This window comes from Phyllobates terribilis, unplaced genomic scaffold (genome assembly GCF_046119375.1).
Source record: "Phyllobates terribilis strain yellow unplaced genomic scaffold, ASM4611937v1 Scaffold_189__1_contigs__length_3638672, whole genome shotgun sequence".
NCBI lineage: Eukaryota > Metazoa > Chordata > Amphibia > Anura > Dendrobatidae > Phyllobates > Phyllobates terribilis.
The window spans coordinates 1,679,951-1,692,110 of NW_027362949.1; the positions used below are offsets into that span (position 1 = coordinate 1,679,951).

Here is a 12,160-nt window from a genome sequence, read left to right on the forward strand (position 1 = left end):
TAAATAAACACTGTGTGAACATAACCCTAACTGCATTGTGACTGTGTATATACATATATAAGCTGCCCCTCCCCCACCATGTGAGCATTCTCAGCGCGTACTGACCAATGCTGTCCACCAGGTGGCATCAGCAGGAAATTACAGCGATGAGACAAGCACTGCATGACAGCCCCGCCCCAATCTGCCCTATACCAGACACGCCCCCTACCAACGCCCCGCCTCCACTGCCATGACAACCGAATTATTTAATGGCAGAAAGAGAGACCTTATATGAGCAGAGAAGTAGCGGCCGGAGCGCGGGGTCCGCACAGGTGAGCGCCCCCATAACACAGTGTATGTACTGCACGTCAGCTCTATGGCAGACTGTCACCTGTGCTGGATCCAGGACGTGTTACACTTATATCTGTACAGAGACACAGAGGACGCAGCGGGGCCCTGTCGCCAGATATATATATGTGTGTGTGTATATACAGTATATATGTGTATGTATATGCTGTATTACTGTATATATGTGTGTGTGTGTGTATATACAGTATATATGTGTATGTATATGCTGTATTACTGTATATATGCGTGTATATATGTACTAGCTATTGAACCCGTTCTACGCCCAGGTGGCGAGCATTTTTATTGGTATATGGTCTCCCATCCTGGTATTTGTGCTGCCCCCATCCTATTGTGGTATGCATGGCACCCCTCACCCCCTAATCCTGGTATGCATGGTCCCCTTACCCCCTAATCCTGGTATGCATGGTCCCCTCACCCCCTAATCCTGGTATGCATGGTCCCCTCACCCCCGAATCCTGGTATACATGGCACACCTCATTCCCCAATCATGGTATGTATGGTCCCCTCACCCCCAACCCTGGTATGCATGGCACACCTCACCCCCCAATCATGGTATGTATGGTCCCCTCACCCCCCAATCCTAGTATGCATGGCACACCTCATTCCCCAATCCTGGTATGCATGGTCCCCTCACCTCCCAATCCTGGTATACATGGCACCCCTCACCCCCCAATCCTGGTATGCATGGCACCCCTCACCCCCAATCCTGGTATACATGGCACCCCTCATTCCCCAATCCTGGTATGCATGGCACCCCTCATTCCCCAATCCTGGTATGCATGGCACCCCTCATTCCCCAATCCTGGTATACATGGCACCCATCACCCCCCAATCCTGGTATGCATGGTCCCCTCACCCCCCAATCCTGGTATACATGGCACCCCTCATTCTCCAATCCTGGTATGCATGGCACCCCTCACCCCCAATCCTGGTATACATGGCACCCCTCACCCCCAATCCTGGTATGCATGGCACCCCTCACCCCCCAATCCTGGTATGGATAGTCCCCTCACCCGCCAATCCTGGTATGTATGGTCCTCTCACCCCCCAATCCTGGTATGTATGGCACCCATCACCCCCCAATCCTGGTATGTATGGCACCCCTCACCCCCCAATCCTGGTATGTATGGCACCCCTCACCCCCCAATCCTGGTATGTATGGCACCCCTCATCCCTATCATGCTACAAACACATACAAGAAAATAAACACTTATACTCACCTTTCTTCCCTGTGCTCCAGCGCTGTTTCCCGTTCTGCTGGAGGCCGGGGGAGGAGTGCGGCGCCGAAGTACGCGTGTGCTCATACCACGCTGTCCGGCTCCATTTTGCTGAAGACACATTGCAAATGTGTCTTCAGTAAAATGGCGCCGGATAGCGCTATGCGCATGTGCCGATTTCAATGCCTCCCTCTTCCCCCGGACTCCGGACCGAACAGAAGCGCCGCGGTAGCGCTCATCCCGGTCAGGTAAGTATGTAAGTATGGCGCCAGAGATCGCGGTATGTGTTCAGTGTATACGCATACCGTGATCTCCAGCACCATACACTCCTCTTACCTGTAACGGCTCCATGCGTTCTTCAGTCTGGAGCCAGACTGTGCAGGCGTGTCGCACTAGCGCAGACTATAAAGGCTTCAGACAGAGGGACGCTTGTAGCGTTATATTATAGATACTCTATATGTATGTATATATATATATGTATACTGTATATGTGTATATGCATACTGTATGTATATATATATGTATACTGTATATGGGTGTGTATATATGTATACTGTATATGGGTGTGTATATGTATACTGTATATGGGTGTGTATATATGTATACTGTATGTGTGTGTATATATATGTATACTGTATATGTGTGTGTATATCTATACTGTGTATATATGTATACTGTATATGGGTGTGTATATATGTATACTGTATATAGGTGTATATATATGTATACTGTAGATGTGTGTATATGTATACTGTATATGGGTGTATATATGTATGCTGTATGTGTGTGTATATATATATGTACAGTGCTGGCCAAAAGTATTGGCACCCCTGCAATTCTGTCAGATAATACTCAGTTTCTTCCTGAAAATGATTGCAATCACAAATTCTTTGGTATTATTATCTTCAGTTAATTTGCTTGCAAGGAAAAACACAAAAGAGAATGAAGCAAAAATAAAAACCTTGATCATTTCACACAAAACTCCAAAAATGGGCCGGACAAAAGTATTGGCACCCTCAGCCTAATACTTGGTTGCACAACCTTTAGCCAAAATAACTGCGAACAACCGCTTCCGGTAACCATCAATGAGTTTCTTACAATGCTCTGCTGGAATTGTAGACCATTCTTCTTTGGCAAACTTGTAGTGAGCTGGCCGTCTCTGGCTGTTCTGTGATAATTGATATAGAGCCTGTTACAGAAGTGATTACACAGGATGATGTTGCCACCTTGTGGCCAGAGGTTGCACCTGCGCAGGGTGTGATGACAGAGAAAAAGACTGAGCCTCCTGTGTCCCGCCCTAGAGAGTCACGTGACCAAAGTGGGAAGCAGGAAAAAGCGCGCGCAGAGTCTGCTGTGGTCTGTGAAAAGAGCCAGGACGGTGTGCAGGCCCTCGTGTGTGGCGCAGGAGAGACTCTCAACGTGATTTCTTCTATCTGACACCATATCCTCGGAGCCTTCCCCAGCTCCTGCACTGCTGAAGGATTCAGCTGTTACACTCCCTGCTACTGGAGTGTGGACTACATAAGGGGACCCACCAGAGCTTCTATCCGGATCAGAGAGACTGTAAGCGGGACCTCTGGCGAGAGGCCGAAGTATCCCTTCCTTTGTTTCCTCGAATTCTGCTGTTCCTGTTTTTTTTCCGGCTGGGACGCCTTCCTGCAAAGACAGACAGGCCTGCGACGGGGGACACATCCTTCTGGAGTAAAGGACTGGTAACGTGTGAGTAGGGACAGTGAGGGTCAGCTTATCAGTACACGTTATTACTGTGCATATTTACGGTTGTCATTTATTGTTTTTTTTTCTTTGCTTTGTTAAAAATGTATGCGAGTAAAGATACGGTTGTCAAGATAGAGTCTGTGTGTGGGGATCTTGCTGGGCCAGATCATAGATACCAATGCGCGGCCTTGCCCGCGGTCACTTCAAACTGCTCCAGGTCCCTGATATTTGAAGGGAGCCTTCTCCAAACTGCCATTTTGCGATCTCTCCACAGGTGTTCTATGGGATTCAGGTCTGGACTCATTGCTGGCCACCTTAGAAGTCTCCAGTGCTTTCTCTAAAACCATTTTATAGTGCTTTTGGAAGTGTGTTTTGGGTCATTGTCCTGCTGGAAGACCCATGACCTCTGAGGGAAACCCAGCTTTCTCACACTGGGCCCTACATTATGCTGCAAAATTTGTTGGTAGTCTTCAGACTTCATAATGCCATGCACACAGTCAAGCAGTCCAGTGCCAGAGGCAGCAAAGCAACCCCAAAACATCAGGGAACCTCCGCCATGTTTGACTGTAGGGACCGTGTTCTTTTCTTTGAATGCCTCTTTTTTTTTCCTGTACACTCTATGTTGATGCTTTTTCCCAAAAAGCTCTACTTTTGTCTCATCTGACCAGAGAACATTCTTCCAAAACGTTTTAGGCTTTCTCAGGTAAGTTTTGGCAAACTCCAGCCTGGCTTTTTTATGTCTCGGGGTAAGAAGTGGGGTCTTCCTGGGTATCCTACCATACAGTCCCTTTTCATTCAGACGCCAACGGATAGTATGGGTTGACACTGCTGTACCCTCGGACTGCAGGGCAGCTTGAACTTGTTTGGATGTTAGTCGAGGTTCTTTATCCACCATCCGCACAATCTTGCATTGAAATCTCTCGTCAATTTTTTTTTCCGTCCACATCTAGGGAGGTTAGCCACAGTGCCATGGGCTTTACACTTCTTGATGACACTGCGCACGGAAGACACAGGAACATTCAGGTCTTTGGAGATGGACTTGTAGCCTTGAGATTGCTCATGCTTCCTCACAATTTGGTTTCTCAAGTCCTCAGACAGTTCTTTGGTCTTCTTTCTTTTCTCCATGCTCAATGTGGTACACACAAGGACACAGGACAGAGGCTGAGTCAACTTTAATCCATGTTAACTGGCTGCAAGTGTGATTTAGTTATTGCCAACACCTGTTAGGTGCCACAGGTAAGTTACATGTGCTGTTAATTACACGAATTAGAGAAGCATCACATGATTTTTCAAAGGGTGCCAATACTTTTGTCCACCCCCTTTTTTAGGTTTGGTGTGGAATTATATCCAATCTGGCTTTAGGACAATTCTTTTTGTGTTTTTTTCATTGAAGACAAATTAAATGAAGATAATAATACCAAAGAATTTATGATTGCAATCATTTTCAGGAAGAAACTGAGTATTATCTGACAGAATTGCAGGGGTGCCAATACTTTTGGCCAGCACTGTATACTGTATATGGGCGTGTGTATATATATATGTATACTGGTATGTGTGTGTATATGTGTGTATATATGTGTATATATGTATACTGTATATGTGTGTGTATATATGTATACTGTATATGTGTGTATATATGTATACTGTATATGGGTGTGTATATATATATATATATATACAGTATATGGGTGTGTATATATATATATATACTGTATACTGGGTGTGTATATATGTATACTGTATAAGTGTGTATATATATGTATACTGTATATGGGTGTATATATATGTATACTGGTATATGTGTGTATATATGTATACTGTATATGGGTGTATATATGCATACTGTATATGTGTGTATATATGTATACTGTATATGTGTGTATATATGTATACTGTATATGTGTGTATATATATGTATACTGTATATGGGTGTATATATATGTATACTGTATATGTGTGTATATATATGTATACTGTATATGGGTGTGTATATATGTATACTGTATATGTGTGTATATGTATACTGTATATGGGTGTGTATATATGTATACTGTATATGTGTGTATATGTATACTGTATATGTGTGTGTATATATGTATACTGTATATGTGTGTATATATGTATACTGTATATGGGTGTATATATATGTATACTGTATATGGGTGTGTATATATGTATACTGTATATGTGTGTATATGCATACTGTATATGGGTGTGTATATATGTATACTGTATATGGGTGTATATTTGTATACTGTATATGGGTGTATATATATGTATACTGGTATATGTGTGTATATATGTATACTGTATATGTGTGTATATATGTATACTGTATATGTGTGTGTATATATGTATACTGTATATGTGTGTATATATGTATACTGTATGTGTGTATATATGTATACTGTATATGGGTGTGTATATATGTATACTGTATATGTGTGTATATGTATACTGTATATGTGTATATATGTATACTGTATATGTGTGTATATATGTATACTGTATATGTGTGTATATATGTATACTGTATATGTGTGTATATATGTATACTGTATATGTGTATATATGTATACTGTATATGTGTGTGTATATGTATACTGTATATGTGTGTATATATGTATACTGTATATGTGTGTATATATGTATACTGTATATGTGTGTATATATGTATACTGTATATGTGTGTATATATATGTATACTGTATATGTGTGTATATATATGTATACTGTATATGTGTGTATATATGTATACTGTATATGTGTGTATATATGTATACTGTATATGTGTGTATATATGTATACTGTATATGTGTATATATGTATACTGTATATGTGTGTGTATATGTATACTGTATATGTGTGTATATATGTATACTGTATATGTGTGTATATATGTATACTGTATATGTGTATATATGTATACTGTATATGGGTGTGTATATGTATACTGTATATGTGTGTATATATGTATACTGTATATGTGTGTATATATGTATACTGTATATGTGTATATATGTATACTGTATATGTGTGTGTATATGTATACTGTATATGTGTGTATATATGTATACTGTATATGTGTATATATATGTATACTGTATGTGTGTGTATATATGTATACTGTATATGTGTGTATATATGTATACTGTATATGTGTATATATGTATACTGTATATGTGTGTGTATATGTATACTGTATATGTGTGTATATATGTATACTGTATATGTGTGTATATATGTATACTGTATATGGGTGTGTATATATATATATATATATATATATACAGTATATGGGTGTGTATATATATATATACTGTATACTGGGTGTGTATATATGTATACTGTATAAGTGTGTATATATATGTATACTGTATATGGGTGTATATATGCATACTGTATATGTGTGTATATATATGTATACTGTATATGGGTGTGTATATGTATACTGTATATGTGTGTATATATATGTATACTGTATATGTGTGTGTATATATGTATACTGTATATGTGTGTATATGTATACTGTATATGGGTGTGTATATATGTATACTGTATATGTGTGTATATGTATACTGTATATGGGTGTATATATATGTATACTGGTATATGTGTGTATATATGTATACTGTATATGTGTGTATATATATGTATACTGTATATGTGTGTATATATATGTATACTGTATATGGGTGTGTATATATGTATACTGGTATATGTGTGTATATATGTATACTGTATATGTGTGTATATATGTATACTGGTATATGTGTGTATATGTATACTGTATATGTGTGTATATATATGTATACTGTATATGTGTGTATATATATGTATACTGTATATGGGTGTGTATATATGTATACTGGTATATGTGTGTATATATGTATACTGTATATGTGTGTATATATATGTATACTGTATATGTGTGTATATATATGTATACTGTATATGGGTGTGTATATATGTATACTGTATATGTGTGTATATGTATACTGTATATGGGTGTGTATATATGTATACTGTATATGTGTGTATATGTATACTGTATATGGGTGTATATATATGTATACTGGTATATGTGTGTATATATGTATACTGTATATGTGTGTATATATGTATACTGTATATGTGTGTATATATATGTATACTGTATATGTGTGTATATATATGTATACTGTATATGGGTGTGTATATATGTATACTGGTATATGTGTGTATATATGTATACTGTATATGTGTGTATATATGTATACTGGTATATGTGTGTATATGTATACTGTATATGTGTGTATATATATGTATACTGTATATGTGTGTATATATATGTATACTGTATATGGGTGTGTATATATGTATACTGGTATATGTGTGTATATATGTATACTGTATATGTGTGTATATATATGTATACTGTATATGTGTGTATATATATGTATACTGTATATGTGTGTATATATGTATACTGTATATGGGTGTGTATATATGTATACTGGTATATGTGTGTATATGTATACTGTATATGTGTGTATATGTATACTGGTATATGTGTATATATGTATACTGTATATGTGTGTATATATATGTATACTGTATATGGGTGTATATATATGTATACTGGTATATGGGTGTATATATGTATACTGTATATGGGTGTATATATGTATACTGTATATGTGTGTGTATATGTATACTGTATATGGGTGTGTATATATGTATACTGTATATGTGTGTATATGTATACTGTATATGGGTGGATATATACAGTACAGACCAAAAGTTTGGACACACCTTCTCATTTAAAGATTTTTCTGTATTTTCATGACTATGAAAATTGTACATTCACACTGAAGGCATCAAAACTATGAATTAACACATGTGGAATTATATACTTAACAAAAAAGTGTGAAACAACTGAAAATATGTCTTATATTCTAGGTTCTTCAGAGTAGCCCCCTTTTGCTTTGATGACTGCTTTGCACACTCTTGGCATTCTCTTGATGAGCTTCTAGAGGTAGTCACCGGAAATGGTCTTCACCTCACAGGTGTGCCCTGTCAGGTTTAATATGATAAAGTGCTTTATTCTTTGTCGGGTCCAGGGGTCCTGTAGAATGTGAATCCCTGAGGAACAGCGTATCCTTGGCTTGTGCCAAGACAGAAGAAAAGTTGCTGAACACTTGGTACCCCAAAGTGATCAATCTATTTGCCAATCAAGATGCCCTGCAGTTGATTAATGCGGACAAATTGGATTCCTTTTATAACTGCGTCTCGACTAGCGGGGTGCCTCAAGGGTCTGTCTTGGGCCCTATATTATTTAATATACTTATTAATGATCTAGTGGAAGGGTTGCATAGTAAAATAGCAATATTTGCAGATGATACTAAACTTTGTAACGTAGTTAATACAGATGAGGATAGGGCACAGCTACAGGAGGATTTAGATAAATTGGGGAGTTGGGCCAAAAAATGGCAAATGGGGTTCAATGCCGATAAATGTAAGGTCATGCACATGGGAAAGAAAAACAGCAGTCACCCATACATATTAAATGGGAAACCGTTGGGGAAATCTGACATGGAGAAGGACCTGGGCGTCTTGGTTAACAGCAAATTAAATTGGAGTGCCCAGTGTCAGGCAGCAGCTGCGAAGGCAAATAGAGTCATGGCATGCATCAGAAGAGGAATAGGGGCATATGATGAGAACATTGTTCTTCCTCTGTATAAAGCGCTGGTAAGGCCGCACTTAGAATATTGTGCACAGTTCTGGGCTCCGGTACTCAGGAAAGACATATTGGAGCTAGAGAGGGTACAAAGGAGGGCGACTAAGGTAATAAAGGGAATGGAGGGACTAGAATACCCAGAGAGGTTGTCCAAATTAGGCCTATTTACGTTGGAAAAGAGAAGGCTTAGGGGAGACCTCATAAACATGTATAAATACATCAGGGGGCTGTACAGAGATCTCTCCCATGACCTGTTTATACCAAGGATGGTGACAAAGACGAGGGGGCACACTATGCGTCTGGAGGAAAGGAGGTTCCTGCACCAGCATAGAAGGGGATTCTTTACGGTCAGAGCCGTGAGACTCTGGAATTCTCTGGGAGAGGAAGTGGTGATGTCCAACTCACTTAATGAGTTCAAGAGAGGACTGGACGCCTTTCTTGAGAACAATAAAATTACATCTTATGCTTAGTGATAGTTAATTAATCCAGGGATTTAATCTGACTGCCAGATTGGAGTCGGGAAGTGAATTTTTCCTCAGTGATGTAAATTGGCCTATACCGCATGGTTTTTTTTTGCCTTCCCCTGGATCAACGCTGCGGAATAGCTGCAGTGCACAAGAAATAGGCTGAACTGGATGGACGCTTGTCTTTTTTCGGCCTTTTAAACTATGTAACTATGTAACACTTATGTCCAAGCAGGTAAAGGCGGCTGCAAGATCCGTGATATATAAGGATTCATGTTCATTATTGTATCTCTGGATCAGACATAGACTCAGAGTGATACAACTAAATAGACCCTATAGGGGTAAAGTTGGCATATCCGGGGGGAAATATATCCCAGATTTGCCAAACTGAGCCAACTCATGAAACACATGGGTACATAGGAGAAGAAAGAGTTAATTGGCGTAAAAAATATAAATTTTTATTCCATCAAGTTAAAAAACGTACATAGTAAAAAGAGAAATGACATAATACGGATAGTATAAAGACACTAATTAGATTACCAATGTAGCAAGATATGTTACAAAGTATACATATATGGTGACGCATATGGTCACAGTGGGACATGAGCAATATAGATAATATAGCATAAGGTTAGTATATCAAGACAATCCAATGAGTGTAATAATATATCAAAAAGTAATCCATAAGTATTCCATAGTCATTGGATTTACACTTGCCATATGCATCAGGTATCCATCTAAATAATGCTCCTGCCCACAAATAATCAGATACATGTCACATAAAACATTTTTTAAGGTAGTCTCTTACCACAAAGAGTGCCAAAAAGGAGGGTAAAGTGCATAAAGGAGCGCACAGTGGCAGAGTGGTATTCCCATCTCATATATTTATGGCACTTCCACAGTCTGAGGACGCACATTCGGCTGAAGTATATTGCTGCGCAGGGACATGCCGGGTCCCTGAGCTGCAATGCATGCCGCCAGCCAATCAAAGGCCAGTAGCTGATGTCGGCGTGCCAGTCACGAGCGACGCATGGAAGTGACGTCATGCGCTGCCCTTGCCGGCACACTGAAATCAGCTACAGAAGAAGACGCCGCATGTCGTGGGAGCGCAGGAAGGTAAGAAGAATCATTTATTTTTGTTTATTTAATGTATTAGAAAAGAACGACAGAACATTATACCAGGAAAGGGCCAAGGATGGGGAGCATTAGACAAGGAAGGGGCTCAGGATGGGGAGAATTAGACAAGGAAGGGGCCCAGGATGGGGAGCATTATATAAAGAAGGGGCCCAGGATGGGGAACATTATACAAGGAAAGGGCCCAGGATAGGGAGCATTATACCAGAATGGGGGTCATTATACCATGACATGGGCCAGGATGAAGGACATTACACCAGGAAGGGCACAAGGATGGAGGTCATTATACCAGAATGGGGCCTAGGATGGGGGACAGGATACCAGGATGGAGGACATTGTTATAGGATGGGGGACATTGTACCAGGATTGGGGACATTGTTACAGGAAGGGGCCAGGATGGGGGACATTATTACAGTAAGAGGCCCAGGACCAAGGACATTATACCAGGAAGGAGCCCAGGATTGGGACGTTATTGCTGAAAGGGGCTCAGGATGGGGGGTATTATACACAGAAGGTGGATATTATAACAGGAAGAGGCCCAGGATCGGGGATATTATAACAGGAAGGGGCGCAGGATGGGGAACATTATACCAGGAAGGGGCCTAGAATGAGAGACATTATTATAGGATGGGGCTACAATGGGAAACATCCAAGGCAGGGACGAACACGCGCATCATTATCGGATCTAGAATGCTACAAGGGCCCATACATCTGACCAACATGCTGGTGGGGGCCCAGGTCCAAATTTTGCACATCTGCAGGAACATGGCATATGGCTTAACAGTATGTCATATGTTGGGAAGGGGTTAAGCTACAGCACATTACATAGCCTCTTGCAGCTATATCAATGGAAAAATTAAAAAATGTATGGCTTTTTGAAGAAGGGAAGGAAAAAATGCAAAACAAAAAATTATCCGGTCCTGAAGGGATTAAGGAGTTCCCACCCACAGTAAATGTTGTCACTCAGCTTAATATCTTCACTTGCTTATTAGCAGAAGCTAAGGTTTCATTAGGATCTCCGAGGCTAAAGTTACATGCGGCTCCAGCTTACATGTAAAGGGGATGGTATCAAGGAGTCTCACCAAACTTTCCCTACAAATGTCCAACAATTCAGAATTCATATCCATTGATAATTTATCTTCTAAAATGATAGCATTTTTTTTCTATCCTTTTCATTTTATGTGTAATTAACTTTTTGCTCTCCTCCTTTAAGCAATGGGAGGAACGACTGATAAGGATCCAGGAAACCATTGATGAATGGCTGAAGGTGCCGACCCAGTGGCTTTAATCTTCTCTTCTGAGGACATCATGCAGCAAATGCCTGAAGAAGGACGCTTATTCCAGACTGTGGACAGAAACTGGAGAGAGATCATGAAACATTGCGTTAAAGACCCGAAGGTAAATGGATGCTTCATGGTGGACTGATACAAGAAAGCACGGTCATCTTGCATCCAAGATTGATGTTTTCCAAGAGTCCGTGTCCTGATGCTTCCATCACAAGGATCCCGGGTTATGGGGCTCCGCACTGCCTGGACTCCAGCCTCCCGCATCTTCTATTTTCT

At 40.0% G+C, this 12,160-nt stretch overlaps 1 long non-coding RNA gene across 1 annotated transcript; it reads left to right on the top strand.

Annotated features, from left to right (window-relative positions):
- Positions 1 to 228: 228 nt before the first annotated feature.
- On the top strand, positions 229 to 11,989 carry LOC141213269 (uncharacterized). The gene is made up of 3 exons (XR_012282785.1): positions 229 to 311; positions 8,223 to 8,329; positions 11,812 to 11,989. It is a non-coding gene; the product is annotated as an uncharacterized lncRNA (long non-coding RNA).
- The last annotated feature ends 171 nt before the right edge of the window (positions 11,990 to 12,160 follow it).